General features: G+C 37.4%; 1 pseudogene across 1 annotated transcript in view; it reads left to right on the forward strand.

Moving 5' to 3' along the window:
- LOC309652170 (sodium/potassium-transporting ATPase subunit beta-3 pseudogene) overlaps window positions 1–20056 on the forward strand; it is a 31287-nt pseudogene extending 11231 nt beyond the window's left edge. Inside the window, exon 2 of the transcript in view lies at window positions 2916–20056. The product of the transcript in view is annotated as a sodium/potassium-transporting ATPase subunit beta-3 pseudogene (transcript). The remainder of the gene's footprint in view (window positions 1–2915) is intronic.
- Window positions 20057–20135: the final 79 nt, after the last annotated feature.

Genomic DNA, 20135 nt, shown 5'->3' on the forward strand with positions numbered 1-20135 from the left:
CTGTTATAGTCTTTTTTTTTTGTTATAGCCTTTTTTTATGCTCAAGTTCTATCTTAGGCCAGTGGACGACTCTTCAGGTTATCTCCTGTGTCCTTTGGACATGACCTCAGCATTCCTTTATTTTTTTACCCTAGTAATCTTTGACCGCTTCTTTGCTAAATGATATGACAAGATATTCTAGACTTATCTTGTACATTAAATGCCTCAGAATTGGCATCAGCCATTTCTCTAAGCTGCTGGCGGAATAATAATTCTATTGCTAAGCCTCACATCCACAGGCACATTCATAGCACTTATCATTACCTGACATTACAGTGTATATTGTCTGATTCTTCCTCTATATTCTAAGAATTTAGAATGTAAGCTGCATGGAGGGCGAACACTTTGTTTTGTTCACTAATGTATCTCGAACACCTAGAACAAAACCTGATACACAGAGGTTCTCAAAACCTGCTTCTTTCCATTTATCAGACGTCATGATTGCAGCCCTCTACATGAGGAGGTGGGTGATCATCCGGAGACTGAGCCCAGGAGTCACTATCGTTCATTCGTTCATTCCCATGTACTGAGTGGCTGGTGTGTTACAGACAGTGTTCTAGGCAAGTTGGTAATGTTTGCATTAGGCCTGAGGCTCAGGCAAAACCTCTAGCCACACTGGTCAGGCAGAAATGATTCCTCTCCAATGTCAAACTTAAGCTAAACTAATAGGGTCAAGTAACCACCTGGAATAAAAGGAAATGGTGGATGGGACTTCCCTGATGGTGCAATGGTTAAGAATCTGCCTGCTAACGCAGGGGACATGGGTTCGATCCCTGGTCCGGGAAGATCCCACATGCCGTGGAGCAACTAAGCCCATGTGCCACAATTACTGAGCCTGTGCTCTAGAGCCCACGAGCCACAACTACTGAGCCCACATGCCACAACTACAGAAGCCTGCAACAAGAGAAGCCACCGCAATGAAGAGTAGCCCCTGCTCACCGCTACTAAAGAAAGCCCACGTACAGCAACGGAGACCCAACACAGCCAAAAATTAAAGAAAGAAATAAATAAATCTTAAAAAAAGGACATGGTGGGAGTATTTTCTTCCGTCAGGACTCCTCCTTCATGCAATGAAGACATGGCACCAAAGCTTCATACATTACGCAAATATATGTGTATTTTACTTATTGCTTACATTTCCAGATGCTGTCTATGATAGCTGTATTCTATGTAGTTTACATCAAACTCATCTCTTTTATGTGAGAGGGAAATCAGGGTAGGCCAGGACTAACATTTGTTGAAGTCTTATTGTGTGCCAGACATTTAAAAATAGATTTTCTCACTATATTTTGTATTATAGTCTCCTGGAAGGTAAAGTAAGGAGGAAAAGAAAGTACATTTTTAAAAGACTTTATTTTTTTTTTTAGATCAGTTATAGCACTTTTTTTTTTAAAAAAGGAAATAGTATAGGGATTTTCCATTCTTCTCCTAGCTCCAGGAGGTAATTCATCTGACAACACAGAAGTGTCAACAGATACCATTTGCAAAGGATTTCCCATTTATTCCTCACACCACTGTGGTAAAGTGAGGGATTTTGTCACATCCACTGAGAAGACTGAGGCTCGGAGAGGTGATAACATATAAAACTCTATCAGTCATTTCTAGATTAGAGCAGTGGTTCTCAAACTACCTTGTGTCATCTGTATGACGTGTAAACACTAATTGCTGGGCCCCATCTGGGTGAGGCCCAAGAATGTGCACTTCTAACAGGTTCCCAGGTGATGCTGATGCTGCTGGTTCAGGGACCACAGCTGGAGAACTACTGATGTGAATAACAAACAAAAATGACATTTACCTTTTACGAGCACCTAGAGAATCACTGTGAGCTGAGAGGGCTGGTGGAGGTACATGGCCTGGGGTCAAAGCAAAGGGGATACAGAGTGCAGTGTGCCCAGGCCCATGCTTTGCGCCATTGACTCAGACAGTGGCTGACACTATGTCACTCTCCTAAAGTGTGAGGGGACCAGTCACTGGTCCACAGAACTGTTCATGTGACATTGTGATTTCATCGTGTCTCCCGCCCTGGGGAGCCCTGTGGGTGAGGGATTAAGCACCAGGCTCCCCACATCTCCCTTGATCTTAAGAGCTATTCAGGTTACTTCTTATTAAATCCCTAATTCAGACCAGGCTATGGGAAGTTAGGAGAGGTGAAGTAAATCAGGGACACTGTCTTGTAAATGCCTGCTCAGTAGTGAAACCTGGAATTACCATAAAGCTTTCTCACTGTGTCCCGAAACTACCAGAGCTCTGAACGCTCTAATCTCCCTGTGCAGTCGATGGTGGCCAGGATATTACTTTTCGATCATTTTTTATAGTGAGCTGTATTACTTGTAAATGATTCTATTACTGAAAAGTTTAAAACGCCCTATGGCAAATAACAAAAACAATAACATCCCAGCAAAGCTTGTCTGAAATGGTTACAGTAAATATTTGCAAATTAGGGCTAATTCTCATGATATATGAAAGCATTCTCAGCAACCAGTATAGAGAGATGGACAAATGATGCTGTGGTAAGCAGCCTCTAAGGCGGCTCCAATGAGCGGGAGCCTCCCTTCCTGAGCGGCGCCGGGAAGCCGGGGACCCCTTCCTGGAGCCTGGAGCCTGCGGCCCGAGCGCCCCCGGGGCCTTATTTGTACGCAGCGCGCCTTTGTACGGAGAGACTCTGGCGGAGGTGCTGAGCGGTTCAGCGAAGCCAGACCCTGTTCCACTCCCAGGAAGAGGAAATTTCCACCCCTGCAGCTGTCTTGTGACTCACGCTGCCACCCCAACCAGTCGGAAAGAGTGGGAGTATTGAGTGTGTACTGTACACTGAATGTACAGCAGTGAGTTAATCACACAAGCACATCATACACGAAAACGAACTTGTATTTGAACAGTGAAAAGACCCTTAAACAAAGGTTTGATCTTGCTCTTTTACCCAGGCTTTTATGGGTTCCTGGCTGCACTCTTCTCATTCACAATGTGGGCTATGTTTCAGAATCTGAACCATGAGGTTCCAAAATATCGTGACCAGATAGTCCAGGACTTATGGTTTTTCCAAAATCAGTGACTGCGGTGGAATATTCATTCAATCTGTCTGATCCAGATTCCTATAAAGGGTACATTGAAGACCTAAAGCCATATGACTTAGAAGAACAGAAGAATCTCACAGTCTGTCCTGATGAAGTGCCTTTTGAACAGAGAAGTCCAATTTATGTTGCATGTCAGTTTTTTACTGTCTTACTTCAAGCATGTGGTGGTGTGGATGATTCTGAGTTTGGTTATACCAGAGGAAAGCCTTGTATTCATGTGAAAACAAACAGAGTAATTGAATTAAAGCCTTAAGAAGAACCAACTATAGAATGTATTTCGAAGGATGAAAACACAGCTACTCTATCAACTTATCCTCCCAATGGAATTATAGGAATAAAACATTTTCCATATTCTGAGAAAAAACTGCATGTGAGGTATCTACAGCCATTAGTTGCCATCTAGGTCACCTTTGACCCTGCAGTACCATAAAAGAAGTAACAGTCAAGTGAAAGGTAGATGGATTACCCAACCGAAAACACCAGGATGTTCTTGACAAGTTTTTAGGACGAGTTGTGTTTAAAATCACAGTGTGTGCATAGTGATGAGTTAGGATATCTCCACAGACTAAATGTTATGTAGTCTGTCTTTATTTTGTATCAGCTGGACCTGCCATTCTAGAATTATGAGACCACCCTGGACAAAGGTAGGGTGGTACATGACACTGGGGTAACATCATAATGTGCTTCTAGATCATAGTGTTCAATGTCCTTTGAAGTAACTGCCTGTTGCCTCCGCTGCCTTTTGGATCAGTGGACAGTCACCAGATAGGGACTGTGAACACTTGATTCGAAACATGTGGAATGGGGGTCTTGTCCTATTTTTATGTGGTTTAATTGCCAAGTGTATAAACCTTAGTGTGCTGCCCTATATAAATATTTTATAGATTTAACACTGGTTAAGTGTCATATTTTCATGCCAGCAAAGTTTAGGCATAAAATGGTACCTGACCAACATCAAGTGACTTTATAGCTGCAAGACATGTGATGTATGGAGAAGTTCTGTGAGGAAGAAAAAGGAAAATAAAAGTGAGTTTGAAAGGTTTTCTTGGTGTTTTTGTAAAATTATTTTTTACATGCTGAATTAGTCTGTGGATCTTTTTGATTAAGAGCACAAACATTTTGTTGTAAAACATGTAAGAAATCTAGTGACGGGATTGTTTTTAGTGGTGGAACTAAATCTCTTATACATTATTTTAGACCATAGATGAAACATAGCATTTTTAAGGTAGCCAGTATGAATATGCACCTAATTTTTTAATGAAATTAAGTTCATAAGATTTAAATTGTATGATACTTTATGAAATATCTTATTACTGCTTTTATTTAGCAGACTGTGGACTCTAATAAAAAATATAAATTGTTAAGAACCTATTCAAAAATGAGCCCTGAGATGAGAGCAACTATAAAAAGATCATCATTTTGATTCTGTGTTTCATCTCTTTCTACGGACTTGATATGATTGTTTCTTTCAGTCTAGGTTATTTTTCAAAAAGCAAACCTGTGGGTTTTTTTTTAACTGAGTTATAATTAACATATAATGTTATATTAGTTTCAGGTGTACAACATAGTGATTCAATAGTTTATACATTATGAAGTGATCACCATAATAAGTCCAGTTACCATCAGTCACCATACAAACTTATAACAATATTATTGACTATATTCCCTATGTGTACATTACATCCAGGTGGCTTATTTATTTTATAGCTACAAGTTTGTACCTCTTAATCCCCTTCACCTATTTCGTCCAGTCCCCCACCCTCTTCTCCTCTGGCTTATGATGTCTGTAGAGGTGAAGCAATATATATCCACTAGTCCAGCACACAGAACCTAGGAAGAAGACATATTAAAGGGCCATGAATGTGAGAAAGAACCACTTACTTAGGTCATCCATTTTCAAAATAAAGCGAGATTTGACAGTGACTCTTGATAGAGACCCATTCCTTAAGTCTGTAATTGAGATAACTAAGTTAGAACATATGGGTAGATTAAGTATCCAAGTGAATGAAAAGAAGTAAAGGGAAAATATGTATATAAATTGTGGAAAAAAAGATGGCTCCAATGAGCCACGCTTCCTAGTATTCATGCACGTGCATGCGTAATCCTTATACTTGAGTGTGGGCTGGGTTAACAGAGATAAATAGTGAAGCCTTGAATTACTCTAAAGCTTTGTCCTTTGTGTCCTGAAGCCGCCTGGGCTCTGAGTGCTCTAATCTCTCTAGGGGCTGGCACTTGATGCCCCCCAGGGTATTGCTCAATTTCTATTACAATGGGCTGTATTATTTATTTATTTATAAAATATACATAATATTTACCATTATAATCTTTTTAAAGTGCACAGTTCAGTGGTATCCAGTGCATTCAAATTGTTGTACAACCATCACCACCGGCCTTCTCCAGAACTCTTTTCATCTTGTTCCATGCTCATTAAACATTAATTTCCTGTTTCCATCAGCCCCTGGTAACCACTATTCTACTTTCTGTCTCTATGAATTTGACTACTCCAGGTGCCTCATGTAAGTGGAATCATACAGTATTTGGGGGGTGTGTGTGTGTGTGTCTTCTTTCATTTGGCATGTATCAGAATTTCATTTCTTTTTAAGGCTGAATGATATTCCACTGTATGGTAGTCATCCATTGGTGGACATTTGGGTTGTTTCCATCTTTTGGCTTCTGCTGTTAAAGAAAACCAGAGCTGTATAGTAGTTAAAGTGTTAAGAACAGATTTTATTCAGGAACTATTGTAATAAGAGTAAAGAAACCTCAGATTATAACTGAGCTCAGTTCTGAGTACATCATGGGCAAATACAGGTTCATAGCCCAGGAGCAGAGTGGGGAGTCAGTGGATGGAAAATTGAAGCAGAGGGGGGGATTCTGGTTAAACCAACCTGACCAGGGTTCTTGCTGAAGGCAGGCCATGGTGGTCAGATATTGAGAGTGGGGATTCTTGCTAAGTTGACTTAGCAGGATTTTTGTTAAAATTGGGCTATGCAAGGATGAACACAAGAGTCCAAAGGTTGAGACCTAGTTGAGAAAAAGGTTCAGAGGAACCTGACTAAAATTTGGTGAAGGAGAAAGTCTTATCAGTGTGAATAATACTGCTATGAATATTGGTGCACAAATATTTGTTCGAATCCCTGCTTTCACTTCTTTTGGGTATATACCTATAAGTGGGATTGCTAGATCATATTGTAATTCTATTTTTAATTTTTTGAGGAACCTCCATACTGTTTGTCACAGCAGCTGTACCATTTTACACTCCCACCAGCAATGCACAAAATTCTAATTTCTCCACATTCTCACCAACACTTGTTATTTTCTGCTTTAAAAAATATAATAGCCATCCTAATGGGGATGACTTCTATTTATTTTAAAAATAATCTTTATTTTGAATAATTTTATATATAACTATATAATTTTAGTCAATAATATTGAAAAATGTAAAACTTTGTATGGCAGGAAAAAGGTAAAAGTTATGTGAAAAGTAGAGAGAAAATATTTGCAAACTCCATGGGGTTTATGTTTCTGCTATGTTAGGCAGATTTACTAACCAACAGGTCAATGATGTCAACAGAAAATTCACTAGAGGACCAATATTTGTGGCTAATAAACATTAGCAAATAATAGAAATCATATTAGTGAAATAAGCAAGTTGCAGAAGAATATGTATAACATGATTATAATTTTGAAGAATATGTGCATTTTAGTATATTTTATGTAAATATCTGATTATATGTAATTATACATTAATAAATTACATACAGAGAAACACACCTGAAGAATAGACATCTGTCTATTTTCAGTGAATATCTTTGGGTCAAGGACTGAAGGTCAGGACTTCCCTGGTGGTCCAGTGGCTAAGAATCCACGCTCCCAATGCAGGGGGACTGGGTTCGATCTCTGGTCAGGGAACTAGATCCCACATGCCACCACAACTAAGACCCGACACAGCCAAATAAATAAATAAATATTTAAAAAAAAAGGACTGAGGGTCAGGCAGATGGGATTACAGGATAATTTCAATTTACACATATACATATTTGTCTTGTTTGAAATTTATACTCAGGAAAATTTATTAAGATAAAAATTACTAAAGAGCAAAAATATGTGACCCAACTGACAAAAATTATGTACTCATATGTTATGTTTCGGAAATGTGTTCACAATATACTTGTTTGTTGAGAAAAGAGTAGGTTAAAGCAACTGATTTGACAGTGTATCTGTGTATGTGTTTGTTTCTATGTCTCAAACGTCTTCACGCATGCAGCTTTCTCTTCAACTCAGGCAGGAGGTTGATGTCTAGTTTTAGGGCTTAGAGACCACTGAATGTCTTATATTCAGAGAGATTGCTGCCAGTGGGTGACAAATTCTGCAAAGACCTGGCTGTGAGGCCAAGGCCAAGTTCCTTCTCCATTCTCTCCTCCACTTGCAAAGCCTCTGGTACCGAGACCTTCAGAATTGCAACTCTGATTCTGATCACTAGGCAGAATCTGTCTTCATATTTTTCTCTTTTCTAATGAAAAGCCTTTTTTTTAGAGTAAACAAAATGTTATGTTAAAAGTTGCTTGTTAAGCAGTACATATACTTATTGTATATGTGCTTGAAATTGTGCTTGAAAGAGTTTTTTTATATAAAAAGACTAAAAGGATATCTATCTGGTTTCATATATGCGTTATTCATAGATCTATCAACCTCTCTCTTGCCCCGCCCCTCCCCCCACCCCCAGTTTTCATCAAGGTCTGCTGACCTGTCCACACTGTAGAGAAGGTCCCCTGGAGAAAGCAGGTGGTTTAAGCCCCCAAGTATCATACCACTGTAATGGCTTCCCAAACCTTCCACCTGCCTCTCTCCAGGCCACTTTACACACAGCTGCCCATAGTAGTTTCCCTGAAGTGGACCCTGATATAATTACACAAACACTCTCAGAAGCAATCCACTACCTACCAAGAGAACTTCAAACTCCTTTCCCCAGCTTGCATTCTCTACCCCATGGATCCAGACTACGTTTCCAGTTTTGTCTCCCAAGTGCTCTGTGTTCTGGGCAACCTGCACTGTGGGCTACTCCCTACAGTACTCCTGTGTTTGCTGCGTATCTCTTGAACTGGGTGGGGATCGATTTGCACAGACCTTGGCTCTCACACCTACATGGTGGCATTACATACTTTGATCAACACTTTGGGGGAGAATTGTTATCCTCATTTTAAAGTTGTGGAAACTGAGTCTTGGGGAGAGTGAGAACCAGCCTTGTCTTTGGGAAAGATACTGGATTTACAGAGGTAAGATACCCACTGATAGCTTGTGATAAGGAACTGTATTATTTTGCTCTATAACAAAGAGGAATGGATATGGTGCTAGTAAGTGCCTGATATGGGTAATATTAATTATATTTTTTCCTAGAATTTAAGTGATACCTTTTTTTTTTGTAGAACATTTGGAAAATACATTAAAACAGAAAGAGAATAGGAATAAACACCCCGAATCCTACACCCTGAACAACCCATCCCTTTCTAGGATTTGCTGACATCTAGTGGTAGAACCAAGAATATCAAGTGACCTATAAATGAAGATAGGTCAAGATGGGGTAAAAACGTTTCCAGGTTTCCTGAATCCAGTCTGGGTTCTTACCCTGACTTGACATGCACAACTTCCCAATTTTACCACATTTACCCTTTTAGATGATGGAATTCCAGGGATCAAGATCTGACTATGTTATAGCTGCTTGGAAGTGACACATGCATATGGGTGCCAGTTCATCAACTTCTTTTGATGAGATGAGGAAAGGGAGATAAAAACCCCTACCTTGTGTTAAAGGGCTGAAGTGTAGGACTGACATCATTAGGTTTCCAAGGCAGTGATATATAGACAGAAAAGCACAGGCTTCAAAATCACAGATGGAAGTGGGGAATGCAGGCAAGGGATCAAATATTTTAGGAGCACTTTATGTCAGACAGTGTGGTAAAATTATTTGTATTAGAACTTAATAATGTCTAGGACACATTTCGTAATCTCTAGGGTGACCACTGCAATAATCGTAAAAAATGTATAATTAACAAGGTAATAGAGAGGGAAAATAGAATTTTAAAATATTAAGCAATCCAAAAAAGGGCAAGAGAAAAGAGAAAGAACAATATAGAACAGGCAGAACAAATACAGTAGAAATCAAATAGTAAGATGGTAGATTTAAGCCCAAATATTCCACAAATTTACAGGTAAACAGCCTAAACGTTCCAATCAAAAGACAAAACTTGTCAGACTGGATTAAAAAAATAACTATTTGCTGCTTAGAAAAGATTCATCTTCAATACAAAGCCACAGAAGGTTGAAAGTAAAAGGATGGAAAAAGATATACCATGCAAATATTAACAAAAGAAATCTGATGTAGCCATGGCAACATCAGATAAAGTAGATTTTAAAGCAAGGAGTATCAGTAAAGACAAAAAGGGACATTTCACGGTTGTTAACATTTTATTTTATATGATATATATCCATCTAGAGTTTTCCCTGTATATTTGTATATATGTGTATATACATACGTATTTGAATAAAAAACCCATAATATACATATCATCTTGTTACCTATTTTTACTTAAAAATAATGTATATCATAAATATATTTCCATTGAAAAATTTTAGTTCTGTTATAGTTTTTAAAGACTACACTGTACTCTATTATATGAAAGTATCATGATTTCTTTAATCTATCCCCTACTGGACATTCAAGTTGTTTAGCACTATAGAATTATAAATAACACTGCAATGCGCATCTTTATGAATACATGTTTGTGCATTTGTTTTCCCATTTCTTTGGGATGCTTTCCCAGAAATTAAATTCTTGGGTTCAAAGGTATACACATTTTAAAAACTTTCTAATACACATATTCATTGAAAAAATTGTACTAGTTTATATTCCTGACAATTATGCAAAGGAGTATTCATTTGTCTACCTCTATACAAATACAGAGAATTATAATTCTGGTGAGAAAACATAATATTTCACTGTTGTTTGAATTTGCAGAATTTGATCACTGGTGAGGTTGATTATTTTTTTTTTTAAGTAAGCTTTAGGAGATATAACAGACAGAAAAGTGCACAAACCATAAATGTACACCTTGGTAAATTTTCACAAAATGAACATATTTGTGTGGCCAGAACCCAGATCAGGAAAGAGAACATTACCAGCACCCCAGAAGCCCCAATGTTATCCCCCTCTAGTCACTAAACCCTCTCTCCCTACCAAGAGTAACCATTATTCAGACTTCTACAAACATAGATTAGTTTTGCCTGTTTTTGAATTTTATCTAAATAGAATCATCCACTCCATGCTATGCTGTGTCTGCCTTCTTTCACTCAACTTTATATTTGTGAGATTCATCCATGTGGTTGCATGCAGTTTCAATGTGTTCATTATCATTATTGTATAGTTCCATGGCAGAAATGTCATGGGAGATTTTGAACAGACCTATCTCAGTATAAAATCAGACAAAAATCAATAAGAATACAAAATATTTGAATAGCACAATTAATAATCTTAACATAATCAACAAATATAGAACCCCATACTCTAAAACAGCAGAATACACTTTCTTTCTAGGTACAGATGGAACATCTACAAAATTTGACTATGTGAAGGACATAAAAAAAGTCCTGACAAACTCTAAAGATTGAAATAACACAAAGCATGTTCTCTGACCATTGTGAAATTAAGCTAGAAATTAATTAAAAATAAATTGGGAATTGTTACATGTTTTGAAATTAAGTAATACATTTCTAAATAACCTATGTGTGTGTCAAAGAAGAAATAAAAATGGAAACTAGAAAGTATTTTGAACTGAGCATTAATGAAATTGTGACATATTAGAATTTGTGGGGTGCAAAATCTCAGGAGGCCTTTTCTTGGATTAGAAATTGACAAGCTGATTTAAAAATTTATACAGAAAAAACAAAGGACCGAGGATAACCAAAACAACTTAGAAAAAGAACAAAATTGGAGGTCTCACACTACCTGATTTTGAGACTTAAGTATAGTCATCAAAAGAATGTGGTTTTGGTGAAAGGATAGGTTTATAGATCAACAAAACCAAATAAAGAGTCCAGAAACAGACCCACACATGTGATCAGTTGATTTTTAGCAAAGGTGCCAAGGTAATTTAGTGGAAAAAGAGTAGTCTTTTTAACAAATGATGCTGGAACAATTGGCCACCCATATGGAAAAAAAAATAAACCTCACACTTTACACAAAAATTAACTCAAAATGTATCATCTACCTAAATGTAAGGGCTAAAACTATAACATGTCTAGAAGAAAACATAATAGAAAACCTTTGTAATCTTGGGTCAGGTAAAAATTTTCTCTAGGACACAAAGAGTACAAACCATAATGAAAAAATAAATTGGATTTATCAAAATTTAAAACTACTGCTGTTTGTAAGATGCTGTTAAGAAAATGAAAAGCCAAATCATAGACTGGGATAAAATATTTGCAAGTCAGCATAGCTGATATAATTCTGGCTTGTATCCAGAATATATAAAGAACTCTTACATGTCAATAATAAGAAAAAAACAACCCAATTTAAAATTATGGGCAAAAGATTAGAATAGCCATACCTATTACAATGACTTTAAAAAATTGTAATGGAGCAGGACCCTATGGGGCCTCCCCAGGACAGGCCCCAAACCTCCATATCTTGTCTGTAGAAAAACATTAGCCTCCTAGGCCTTCCCCAAGTTCCAAAGAATAAATGTAATCAGAAAAGTGAGAAAATTCAGAAACAAAGTAAAACAGTCAAACAAGACAAAATAATAATAGTTTAGCCATTACACAAAGTCAAGGACCTTTAGTTCCTCCTCAAGGAATGTAGATAATATTCTGAGCCACATCCTTTGAGCTGTTTTGCAGATATCAAAACCCCTACCAGGAGGAAGAAAACTGCGTGCTGCCCACAAGCACGTAGACCCCAGACTGGTGGGAACCAGAAGGCTGATGATGTTGACTCCTGATTACCTCACCACCAACCAATAAGAAGAATGTCCACGAGCTGATCATGCATCCTGCAACCCTCTTCCTCACCCTGTCTTTAAAAATCTTTCCCTGAAATACATCGGGGAGTTCGGGTCTTTTGAGCATTAGCTACCTGGATTCCTTGCTTCGCACCCTGCAATAAACGCTGCACTTTCCTTCACCACAATTGGGAGTGAGTAGGTTGACTTTACTGCATGCAGGTGAGCGGACCCAAATTTTGTTCGGTTACAAAATGACAAAACCAAGTACAGGTGAGGATTTGAGCAACTGGAACTGTCACATAATTCTGGTGGGAATGTAAAATAGCACAGCCACTTTGGTAAAACAGTTTTGTAATAGAAAATCAGCGATCCCACTCCTAAGTATATACCCAGGGAGGAGTAAACAAAGATTTGTATGAAAACATTTATAGCAGCTTCACTGGTAATGGGCTCAACTTGGAAGCAACTCAAATGTTCATCAACTGGTGAATGGAAAACAGATTGTGCTACATATATACAGTGCAATGCTAAGCCATAGAAAAGACTGAACTATTAATACAAGTAACAACGTATATAAAGCTCAAAAGCACTATCTTAGAAACTCAGACACAAAAGGCTTATTTCATTTATATGGCATTCTGAAGAAAGCAAAACTGCAAGAACAGAAATCAGATCAGTGGTTTCCAGAGGCTGAGGTTGGGGACAGAGGATTGGCTATAAAGGGCACAAAGGAACTTTTTAGGGTGATGAAAATATTCTATATCTTGATTGTGATGGTAGTTACATGACTGCATACATTTGTCAAAACTCATAAAACTTTACATCTAAAAAAACTGAATTTTACTGTGTGTAAATTTTACTTTGATAAACCTGAGCAAACAAACCTGTGAAATTAATAAAGGCTGGAAATAAACCATCAAAACATCTATCTCAAGCAGCTAGGGGAAAAAACTCAATTAAATTAAACTGGGTTAAGCTGGTGATGATATAATTCCTCTTTTCTAAAGTTATGTTTTTCCCCTTATGACTGGCATCTGATGATATAGGCATGTATTGATAATCCTTGCCTAAATCAATTATTTCATTGGGGATCACAAAATGATAATTTTTGAATCCTATCATTCTTATATGCTTATTAGTTAATGTTCTTCTAATCTGAAAGACAGTGTTTTCCTTCATTAACAGGGCTATTTGGTTACTTGAAATATAGATCTTACTGGAAAGATAGGCAAATGCTTAATTCCCTTCCTCTAGTGCAACTGATTTCTCCCAAGAATGCTCTGCCTTGGTTTTGCTCAGTCTTAGTTTTGCTCAGTCCAGCAGTTTTAGAAAATTTAAGAAATTCTGTTTCAGTTCAAACTGTTGCTTCAGGTGTTATTTAAAAAAGAACTGGTTTGACTGGAGAGTGCTTAATTTATAAATTAATTTGAGGAAAAACATAGTACAGAATAGTATGTACAATAAGATTCTTGTATTTAACCAATATATTCTCCTAGAGGTCCAAGTACATATGGGCATTAAATATATGGTAAAGGTTCTACTTCAATACAGTGGGAGGAAGGATAGATTCTTCAATAGATGCTTTTGGGAAGTTGGATATCCATTTGGAAAAAAAATAATATCAGAGAATTATCTCATGCCAATTATTAAGTTCCAAATGGATTTTTAAAACTTATAATAGGATTATACTATTTTTCATAAACTTTAGTTGGGGAGGAAAAAAATCCATAAATGACTCTCTCACACCACACACAAAAATAAATTCAAAATGGATTAAAAGACTTAAATATAAGATCTGAAACCATAAAACTTCTAGAAGAAAACATAGGCAGTAAGCTCTTTGACATCCATATTAGTAATATTTTTATGGATATGTCTCCTCAGGCAAGGGAAACAAAAGCAAAAATAAACAAATGGGACCAAATCAAGTGAAAAAGCTTTGGCAGAGCAAAGGAAACAATCAACAATACGAAAAGGCCACCTACTGAATGGGAGAAGATATTTGCAAATGGTATGTATGATAAGGTGTTCATATCTAAATATACAAAGAACTCCTACAACTCAACATCAAACATACAACCCGATTAAAAAATGGGCAGAGGATCTGAATATGCATTTTTTCCCAAAGAAGACATACAGATGACCAACGGGCACATTAAATTACGCTCACCATCACTAATCGTCAGGGAAATGCAATCAAAACCACAATGAGATATCACCTTACACCCATTAGGATGGTTATTATCAAAAAGACAGGAAATAACAAGTGTTGATGAGGATGTGGAGAAAAGGTAACCCTCATGCACTGTTGGTGGGATTGTAAATTGGTGCAGCCACTATGGAAAATACTATGGAGGTTCCTCAAAAAATTAAAAGTAGAACTATCATATGATCCAGCAATTCCATTCCTGGGTATTTATCCAAAGAAAACAAAAACAGTAATTCAAAAAAGATATATGCATCCCTATGTTCATTGCAGCATTATTTACAGTAGCCAAGATATGGAAGCAACCTAAGTGCCCATCAATAGATGAATGGAAAAAAGATGTGGCACACACACATATATATATATATATATATATATATATATATATATATACATATATATATATATATATATGTATATATATATATATATATGTATATATATATGATGGAATATTACTCAGTCATTAAAAAGAATGAAATCTTGCCATTTGTGACAACATGGATGGAGTTAGAGGGTATTATGCTAAGTGAAATAAGTCAGAGAAAAACAAGTACTGTATGATTTCATTTACATGTAGAATCTGAAAAACAAAACAAATGAACAAACATAACAAAACAGAAACAGAGTTATAGATACAGAGGTTGTTACCAGAAGAAAGGAGGGTGGGTGGAGGAAAGTAGGTCAGGGAGATTAAGAGGTAAAAACTTCCAGTTGCAAAATAAATGAGTCACAGTTATGAAATGTACAGTGTGGGGAATATAGTCAATAACTATGTAATTTTTCATTTTTAAAATTAAAAATTCCATAAATGAAAAAAACAATTCATTTGATCACATCAAAATTGAAAAACTTCAGTACGTGGAAAGACAACATAAACAATATCAAAACAAGCTACAAAGTGGGAGAAAATACTTGTAACATAATAAACAGAGAAACAAGTTCTATCCACACTAAATACAGCTCTTCTGCAAAGACAATAAGATAAAGATAATACAACAGAAAAATAGAAAAAGGATGTGAGCAGGCAATTCATAGAGCCACATATGTCCAACACACATGTGAACAAATGCACAACCTCACTACTTAAAAGCAAAATGTAATCTACAACATTGCTATACCACTTCTCAGTTTTCCAATTGGCAAAATTTTCAAAGATAATTTTTGTAGTATTGTTTGATATTATTCAAAATTAAAGAAAACATAAATGTCCATCAGTAGAGGAATAGGTAAATAAACCATGCTATAGCCACACTATGGAATACAATACAACAGTTAAAAAGATCCACATTTACTGGCATGAAAAGAGCTCCAAGATATGTTGATGAGTAAAAACCATCAAGTTGTGAAACATATGTACAATATGATGCCCCCCAACAGTATTTCTGTAGGTACACATATGTGTACTTAATTCAAAGAAAAAGGTCTGTTGTGCTATACCCAAACTAATAAGGCAACTCTCTCTGGGGAAGAAATTGGTGTGTACTGAGGTATAATTTATATGCAATATATCACACGTATCTTAAATGTTCAGTTTTTAGAGTTTTAACAATTGTGTATAACCATGTAACTACCACACAAACCAAGATACAGAATATTTCCATCACGCCAGAAAGATCCCTTGTACTTCTTTCCAGTTAATTCCCCTCTATCTCCCAGACAACCACTTTCTCATTTTTATCATCACAGATTAGTTTTATTTGTTCTCTGTTTCATATAAATGGAATCCTACAGTACTCCTTTGTGTTTGGCTCCTTTCATTCAGCATACTGCTTTTCAGATTTATCCATGTTGTTGCATGTATCGGTATTTCATTATTTTTTATTACTGAGTGGTATTATATTGTATATACATACAACAGTTTGTTTATCCTTTCTCCTGTTGTTTTCTGTTTTAGCCTATTATGAATTAAGCTGATCTAAACATTCATGTGCAAGTCTTTGCGTGGACATATGTTTTCATTTTTCTTGACTAAATACTCAGAAGTGAAACTGCTGGTTCATAGGGTAAGTGAACATTAAACTTTGTAAGAAACTGCAGAAAAGTTCTCCAAAGTGCTTGTACCATTTTACACCCCTAATGGCAATATATTAGAGTTCTGGTTTCTCCATTCTCACCAACATTTGGTGTTGTTAGTCTTTGGCTTTAGCTGTTCTAGTGGGTGTGTGGTGATATCTCATTGTGGTTTCAATTTGCATTTCCCTGATTACTAAAGATGTTGAGGATTGGGTATCTTCTTTTGTGAAGTGTCCATTTAAGTTTGTGCCCAATTTTACATTGGGTTCTTCTTTTGATTGTTCATTTGTATGTCTTTACATATGCTGCATAAAAGTCCTTTGTCAGATACATGAACTGCATATATAATTTTTTCCAAGTCTGTGGCTTGCCTATTCATTTTGTTAATAATGTGTACAGATGAACAGAAAATTTATATTTTGATAGTCTACCTTTCTCTTTTATTATTAATGCTTCTTGTATCCTGTCCAAGACATCTTTGCCTACTCCAAGGTAATGAATATGTTCCTCTATGTTTTCTGCTAGAAATCTTACAACTTTGGCTTTTATTTTTAGTGGAAAAGTTTAAAAAGTAAAGCTTTTACTTTTAGCTAGGAACGTGGAAAGAGGCAGTGGTCCCTCTGAAGGAGGCGATGTGGAACAGGCTATCACCTTCATTGGTTATTGGTCTATTCAGGTTTTCTACTTCTTCTTGAGCCAATTTTGATAACTTATATGATCCATTTTGTCTGAAATTCAAATTTAGTGGTAAAAAATTATGACTTGCATTTTAGAGGGGATGAATAGTGGAAATCAAGACTTACTTTAGGAGACGGATCCAAAAAAATATTGCTGTGATTTATGTCAAAGAGTGTTCTGCTTATGTTTTCCTCTAGGAGTTTTATAGTATCCAGTCTTACATTTAGGTCTTTAATCCATTTTGAGCTTATTTTTGTATATGGTGTTAGAGAATGTTCTAATTTCATTCTTTTACATGTAGCTGTCCAGTTTTTCCAGCACCACTTAAAAAAATTAATTAGTTAATTAATTTATATATTTTTGGCTGCGTTGGGTCTTCGTTGCTGCACGTGGGCTTTCTCTAATTGTGGCGAGCGGGGGCTACTCTTCCTTGCGGTGTGTGGGCTTCTCATTGCAGTGGCTTCTCTTGCTGAGGAGCACAGGCTCTACGTGCACAGGCTTCAGTAGTTGTGGCTCGAGAGCTCTAGAGTGCAGGCTCAGTAGTTGTGGCACACAGGCTTAGTTGCTCCGCAGCATGTGGGATCTTCCCGGACCAGGGCTCGAACCCGTGTCCCCTGCATTAGCAGGCAGATTCTTAACCACTGTGCCACCAGGCAAGCTCCAGCACCACTTATTGAAGAGACCCATTTATATATTTTAATAAGACATGTATGTGTAATGTATAGAAAAGCATTTAACACAGAAAATTTATAAAAAGGGGAGGTAACTGTGCTTTGATAAGGACAGTGGTGTTAAAGCTGTACTAGTGCTTTTTCTGGGTTTGAATCTTATACTAGAATGTATTCTTGCGGAATTTGCATGCAATTACAAATAAACAAAGAGTTTAATAGAAAATAAGCAAACAGTAAAATACCTTAAGTATCTTTCCATCAGGATACGTAGATCTAAATATTTTTATCAGCCATATTGCATAAATTTAACCTAATTTATTTAATGTTTTCCCTATTGATGGACTTTTTATGTTGCTTCTGTTGTTTTAACCTTTGCAAGCACTGCAATAGATATCCTAGTATATGAATCTTTGTGAAACTGTGTAGGTATCAGGCTGGCTAACTCCTAGGAATAGAATTGCTCAGTCAAAGAATTTGTGGGATATTATATTTATCATATAATAGATTTTGCCAAATAGCTCTCTGTAAAACTGTTGCATCACAGTATCTGCCTCCAACAGAGTGTGGGAGTGCCCATTTCCCCGTAAACCAGTCAACAACATTATCAAATTTCTAAATTTTGGCACTCCTAGATGAAACATGGCAACACATAGTTGTTTCGATTTGCATTTCTTTGAAGTTGAGCTTTTCTTCATATGTTTATCCGTCATTGGTATTTCTTTTCTGCAAACAAATCCATTTGCATCTTTGGCATGCTTTCTATTGGCTTACCATTTTATTAATGATTTGTAAGAGTTTTTAGATTATTACAAATAAGCTGTTTGACATCCTATGCTCATGAGTTTTTTATTTTTTTTTTAAGTTTACTAAAATTTTAAATGTCTTCATAATCAATTTCTAAATGCTTCCCTCTGATGGGGAACATAAATTGGTCACAGTCGATTGAGTTCTGAAAAGCCATTAGTCTAAGGCACTCTGGGCTTCCTGTTTCACCTTCTAGAGGGGCCTCCCACACACAGGGGCCCCTCAGTCAGGGAGCTTCCTGCTGGGGTGTCAGATTTCAACCTAAGAAAGAGGCTGCCTGAAGGGTCTATATTTAGAGTATGACTCCCCAGCAGGGGCAGCTGGATGTCTGGGGACTAAGTTCTGCATACTTTGTCCCTGAGTTCTGGGATTATTCTGAGGGGCTTGTATGGGTGGTGCAGTGAAACCGTAACAGAAGGCAGGGACTTCCCCCTGGCGACTGCTTGGGATCCTGTAAACTGCTTTTTGTGAGAGAAAAATGACATGGATTTCAGGAGTATTGCCCACAGACCCATAGTCAGCCACAGACCTTACCCCCTATCTCTACTGAAAGATGCTGAACACTGTATGCCCCCGCTGCTAGGGTTAAGGTTGGGTCCCAGCTGCTATGGGGACACACAGTGCATGAATGGCAGATAGTGGAGATATCTCACCAGTGTCATGATCTAATGAAAATCCACCTGTTAAGCTTCATTTCCATTAGTGGGATAGCACAGTTGGTCCTTTCCTGGGTGTGATGAGACTGATTTGATTACACGCTTATGTAAAATCCCAATAAAACTCCTTGAGTGGAAAACAGGTTAATCTGGGAAGTCACTAGTTTTCAGGCGCTGGGTTCATCAGGAGTGGGGTCTCCATTCCATCACCCAGGAGTCATCTATGAAGAAGTTCTCAGACACCTGACACAAGATCATCAATAAATTCAGCCAGAACTTCGAAAGGTTGTAAATCGCTTGTGTAAAATTGCCAAGATTGGTCTTTCCAAAGATGAATTTATAGGTCACATTGAAAACCTATTGGTTTTGTTCAGGAAAATTTTATATTTAAAATGTTAATAATTACCAGTCTGTTTTGAAAGCTGTGAAATAATTTATAGCAATTCGAAAACATTCTTAATGTGGCACAAAATAACGTCAACAAATGGATGAGGCTTTTGTTATTTTTACAACCTAATTTGTAAATGTCAAACGAAAATGGCTTGACGCCATTTCCCCATTACAAAAACAATGAATGTGACGTTAAAAGGGAAAAAAAAGGAACATAAAAAAGAAAGTTAAACCTCTCCTTGCACTCTCTGCTCCGCTTCCTGACACCTCTTCCCTAGCCCATTTTGGTGCAGCAACGTACCCAATGGGGATGCTAGTCTTATAGCGTAAGAGAGAAAGAGTCCTCAAAGAAGCAGCTGAAAAGGCCGGAGCCAAGGCCTGAGGGTGGATGGGGGACGCAGACCCTCCCTGGTAACAAGAGAAGGGCAAACTCCAACCGCAGGGAGGTGATGCCACTTGTGGGCTCTCAGATTGGAGGGAAAGGAGCTGAGTGACCGGGCCTCGCGCACAGCTGGGTGGAGGGGGAGATCTTGCGCGCGGAGGTGGAGGGGAGGGTCCTGTTGAACTCCCCGCCGGCCCTGGTTGGGGGGGGGGGATCCGAGGGC

The sequence above is a fragment of the Balaenoptera physalus genome, assembly GCF_965194825.1.
Source record: "Balaenoptera physalus genome assembly, chromosome: X".
Lineage (NCBI taxonomy): Eukaryota > Metazoa > Chordata > Mammalia > Artiodactyla > Balaenopteridae > Balaenoptera > Balaenoptera physalus.